At 40.6% G+C, this 5,605-nt stretch overlaps 1 non-coding gene across 1 annotated transcript; it reads right to left on the reverse strand.

Annotated features, from left to right (window-relative positions):
* Nucleotides 1-5,205: 5,205 nt before the first annotated feature.
* Nucleotides 5,206-5,312, reverse strand: LOC145060874 (small nucleolar RNA R71). Its single transcript, XR_013687056.1, has one exon. It is a non-coding gene; the product is annotated as a small nucleolar RNA R71 (small nucleolar RNA).
* Nucleotides 5,313-5,605: the final 293 nt, after the last annotated feature.

Consider the following 5,605-nt stretch of genomic DNA (forward strand, 5'->3'; position numbering starts at 1 on the left):
TGCATGTTTGTTGGTTTGGGGAAAGGTGTGAGGCAGGTCCTGCTATGTGCAGTAGGCCAAGACACCCTGCACGGACCGGGTAGACAGCGGGTCCGGGGGGGAGGTCCAGACGCGTCGAAGGATCGGAGAGCGGTCCAGATAGACTGAGGATCGGGATTCGGTCCAGTCAGACTGATGGCTCAGAGAGTGGACCAGGTGGATTGAAGGCCCGGAGCGGACGGACTAATCACATTGTAGACTCGATGTACATGGCTAGACTCGGAGCGTGGACCAGGTGGACTGAAGGCCTGGTGCGGGCGGACTAGTCACACAGTAGACCCGATGTGCATTGTTGTTCTATTTGTGATATGTTATGAGTATGTTTATGTGTGGTTGGTATTTTTGGGGTAACTCACTAAAGCTTTCGGGCTTACAGTTCAGTGTATTGTTTCAGGTGCTTCAGGAGATCGTGGCAAGGCGAAGGCGTGATCGCATCGCTCCCCATGTTTTATGATTTATGTGATATGGTTCTAGGGGATACTCTGATGTTTAAACTATTTTGAAAACAAGATGTATGAACTTAATGGTTTTTGAATGAATTAAAATGTTTTAATTTTGCTCAAATTTTATGGGTGTTACATGCCCGCACAAGAAAAACTATGCTTTCCTCGCTCATGTTGTGGATAAAACCAGAGAAGTAGTAAACATTAAGGACGTCCCAGTGGCATGTGACTTCCCGGATGTATTTCCAAAAGACCTTCCTGGGATACTTCCAGAAAGGTAAGTCGAATTCCGAATCGACCTAATACCAGGAGCCACATCAATTGCCAAATCACCCTACAGGTTAGCTCCCACCGAAATGCAGGAGTTATCCAGACAACTAAGCGAGTTGTTGAGCAAAGGATTCATCCAACCAAGCTTCTCACCCTGGGGAGCTACTGTCTTGTTTGTCAAGAAAAAGGATGGATCTTTCAGAATGTGCATCGATTTTAGGGAATTAAACAAACTCACTGTCAAAAACCGATACCCACTTCCTCGGATTGACGATCTATTTGACCAGCTTCAAGGAGCTAGCTACTTCTCCAAAATAGACCTAAGATCCGGTTATCATCAACTTCGATCCCAAGAAGAGGACATTCCAAAAACTGCCTTTCGAACACGATACAGTCATTACGAATTTGTTGTGATGCCCTTCGGTCTAACGAATGCCCCTGCTGCATTTTTGGACCTCATGAATCAAGTCTGCCGCTCATTCCTTGATAATTCCATGATCGTCTTCATCGACGATATTCTTATATACTCTCGAAACAAAGAAGAGCATGGTCAACACCTCCGACAAATCTTGGAAACCCTAATAGCTGAAAGATTATATGCGAAGCTCTCCAAATGTGAGTTCTGGATCCGCAGTATAAACTTTTTGGGTCAAGTAGTCAGCAAGGAAGGGATTCATGTAGATCCTTCCAAGATCAAGGCCATTGAAGGTTGGGCGATCCCAAAAACACTAACAGAAATTCGTCAATTCTTGGGTGCCGCAAGCTATTACCGAAGGTTTATCCAGAATATTTCCAAGATAGCAAAACCCCTCACCACATTGACGCAAAAAGGTGTGTCTTTCAACTGGACGGAAAAGTAGGAAGTTGCCTTCCAAACCTTGAAGCGAGCCCTCTGTAGTGCACCAGTGCTATCCTTACTAGAGGGGACTGAAGACTTCGTAGTCTACTGCAATGCTTCGAATCAAGGGTTAGGTTGTGTCCTTATACAACGTGGAAAGGTGATAGCTTACGCATCTATGCAATTAAAGATGCATGAAGTAAATTACACCACACATAATCTCGAGCTGGGAGCTGTGGTTTTCGCCCTAAAGATTTGGAGGCACTACCTATACGATACAAAGTGCAGCATCTTCACCGATCACAAAAGCCTCCAGCACATTCTAAACCAGAAGGAGCTAATCATGAGACATCAAAGGTGGGTTGATCTGCTAAATGATTATGAATTCGAGATCAGGTACCATTCAGGCAAGGCTAACGTGGTAGCCGATGCCCTAAGCAGAAAAGAATGCTCAGGTCGCCGAGTGAAAACCCTATCAATAACCATCCAATCCCACCTAACCTCACAGATCAAGGAAGCCCAATTGGATGCATTGAAGCTGGAGAACGTCATGAATGAAACATTGAGTGGGATGGATAGAAACTTTGAAGCCAAGGAGGACGGAACTTACTACTTCATGAATAGAATCTAGGTCCCTAAACTTGGGGGATTCAGAGAAATGATCATGAGTGAAGCCCACAAGACGCGATATTCTATTCATTTGGGTTCGAATAAGATGTATCTGGACATTAAGCAACATTATTGGTGGCCAAATATGAAGGCTGAGATCGCCACTTATGTGGGCAAGTGTCTCACTTACGCCAATGTAAAAGCGGAGTACCAAAAGCCCTTGGGACTATTACAACAGCCAGTAATACCCGAGTGGAAATAGGAAAGGATTAATATGGACTTCGTGACCAAATTACCGAAAACAAAAAACGGATTGGATGCTATTTGGGTAGTTGTCGATAGGTTAACTAAATCCGCTCATTTCCTGCCAATAAAAGAATCGTACAAGATGGAAAGATTAACACGAATCTATGTCAAAGAGATCGTGAGACTCCACGAAGTGCCGATATCTATAATCTCGTATCGGGATGGTATATTTATCTCACGGTTTTGGCAGTCACTCCAGAAGGCTATGGGAACACACCTAGACATGAGCACTGCTTACCACCCTCAAACCGATGGCCAAAGCGAACGAACCATCCAAACACTCGAAGACATGCTCTGAGCCTGTGTGATTGATTTCGGCAAGTCATGGGATACCCAATGATATGTGCATAATTAGCCATAAGTTTAGTATAGATTTTTTTAAATTTTTAGCTAATTAATTGCATAATATGGAAAAAAAAGGTACTTAATAAGGTTTAAATTATATTTTCAGTCCAGAAGACATACTTGGAAGCAAAAGGAAGGAGGAGAAGTAATTAGAAGCTAGAGAATGAAGAAAGAAGAGAAAACCTAGAGATACTCGGCGAGTCCACGAAGCTACTCGGCGAGTTCTGAAGAATGTTCGCGAAGTAATGCCCAAAATCCTTACCGCACACGGATTTATCGAAGGTACTCGGCGAGTTAGAGAGCTACTCGCCGAGTTGCCCCTGTTTTGAGATAAGTATAAATAAAGGATCTTATTCCGAATTGGGGGACTTTCTGGCTTCTTTGGAGGATAACTTGCGATTGAAGAAACCTTTGGACACCTGAAGAACCTTAATCTTTGATCTCTTGAAGACTCATGGCGAGTTAGGTTAAATTTTCCACTTAATCTTAGGATTGAATCATGTCTGGCTTAGCTAAATTCGTTTTTGAGCTTGTTTCTATTGTAATCATGAGCTGAATTTGTGTAGTTTATGTTTAGGAAAAACCAAGTTACTCCTATGGTTTGATTTATACTTTTATTTATTGATTATTGGAGATTTTATTAAATTAAGTTTGTTAAAGAACCTTATGCATTAACTATAACTATTTTTTGTTAATTGGAAGACAATTAGGCTGCATGAACATCTCTTAATTGTTAACCTCATATGCTTTATGTGAACACTTCATCATATGTCTAGGATTAGTAAATATGAAACTAGGATTAATTAGAGAATGGGTAAATTAATGTGTGAGCTTGTTTGAGAAAGCAACAAAAAAGAGGTTAGTTGAATTATCAATTTGATTAACCAATTAAAAATCTTATTTAATCCAAATAATTGAACTAGGGAGTTAATTAGTTTAACAATTGGCCACTGCTCGAATTGATTAATTTTCTAAGGGTTAGTAATAGTGAATGTGAACCTAACCACTATAATTAGTAACCAATATCAATTAATTTATCACTTTATCATAACATTAACCATAGGAGTGAATTGGTTGGACCTAAACATAAACCCTTTATTAAATTTGGTGAATTTTTACTTGTTTTAGTTGCTTAGTTAATTGCTTGTTAGGTGGTATATTTAAGTTTCTAGTCTTGTAAAACTAGAGAAAAACCCTTTACTTTTATTAATTGTTTAGTTAATATTAGTTATTAGTTTAATTTTCGTTCCCTCAGTTCGACACCCTACTTATCCAACTATACCGCTAAAAGACAGGTTCACTACCTTTGTGTGCTAAATTTATATTTTTGAAGTAGGATTAAAACCAGTGCATTTTCCACACATCAAGTTTTTGGCGCCGTTTCCGGGGAACGGTTCAAAAATTAAATCTAATTCCTAATTTTATCGATCATTTGTGTGAGTTTTTCTTGCACAAAGTTAAATTTTTAGTAATTCAGTAAGTAGGTTAGGTTTTAGTATTTATTGGGTTTTAATCGTTTTATTTAATTTTGTCTAATTTTTTTTGCTACATACAACATACTCGCCGAGTGCACTCGACCCTACTCGGCAAGTTCACTGTTGTTTGACAGTTTAGTTTTTATTTTTGTTCTGTTTCCTCTTTTGTTCTTTTTATGCGTTTTTCTTGTTCTGTTGCAGGCTTTTCATGACTAAAGGATCCAGCACTCCACTAGTGCCCCCTCTTGAAGACCCAGAATCCGCGTTAAGGAAGAACAAAGGCAAAGACGTTGAAAGCTTAAATACACCTAAGAAGTCGCCTTTGTCTAACTTGAAGACGGTCTTTGGGAAGAAGAAGAGCAGCAAATCAGGAGCATCCAACACCTTCTTAGCAAGCGAAGACCCAATCAAAGAGGACACCGAGTACGAAACTGAAGGAGAGGAAGAACCTACATTCGGGCACGATTCTGATTCCGACAACGAACTAGTTATTCTCATGGATAACATCGATGAAGTCCCCATGGGGGAATGGAAGAAGAGGATATGCGATGATACCGGGCTGGGACTTGTGCAACCCGCAATTCCCTCAACTGCCACTTTTGAGCTAAAGGGTCACATTCTTGCTCTACTCAAGGAGATCCCCTTCTACGGAAAAGACCATGAAGATTCTTACAAACACTTAGATGAAGTTAATGATGTAGCTGATTATTTTAATGTTCCAAACGTGCCTCGCGAAACTCGGCTACTTTGCATGCTTCCGGTTACATTGAAGGGTGCTGCAAAGGATTGGCTCAAGTCACTTCCCCTGGGATCCATCACTACATGGGCCAAGATGAAAAAAGAGTTTATGGATCAATTCTGCCCACCCTCCAAGATATCTAAGTTAAAGAAAGCCATAGCCAACTCTGAACAACAAGCTGGAGAGTCACTTTATGAAGCTTGGGAGAGGTACAAGAGTTTACTAAGGAATTTCCCACATCATGACCTTAATAGTTAACAAGAAGTCTCCATTTTCTATGATGGAGTGAATGTTACAACAAGGCAATTACTTGACTCGCAAGGTCCACTCACAAAGAAAGCACCCCCAGTGATAAAGCAACTAATTGAAGAATTCTCTAAGCATTCTAGAGAATACCACAATCCAAGTAATGATGTGACAAGGGGATAAACTTATGCAGCTTCAGAATATTTGTCAGCAGTCATGGCTATGTTGAAAACCATGGATCGGAGGATGGATAAAATGGACAAACGATACATGCTATTCGGGTGGGTTTTTGAGA

The sequence above is a fragment of the Lactuca serriola genome, chromosome 6 (assembly GCF_051521515.1).
Source record: "Lactuca serriola cultivar US96UC23 chromosome 6, Lser_US96UC23_V15, whole genome shotgun sequence".
Classification (NCBI taxonomy): Eukaryota; Viridiplantae; Streptophyta; class Magnoliopsida; order Asterales; family Asteraceae; genus Lactuca; species Lactuca serriola.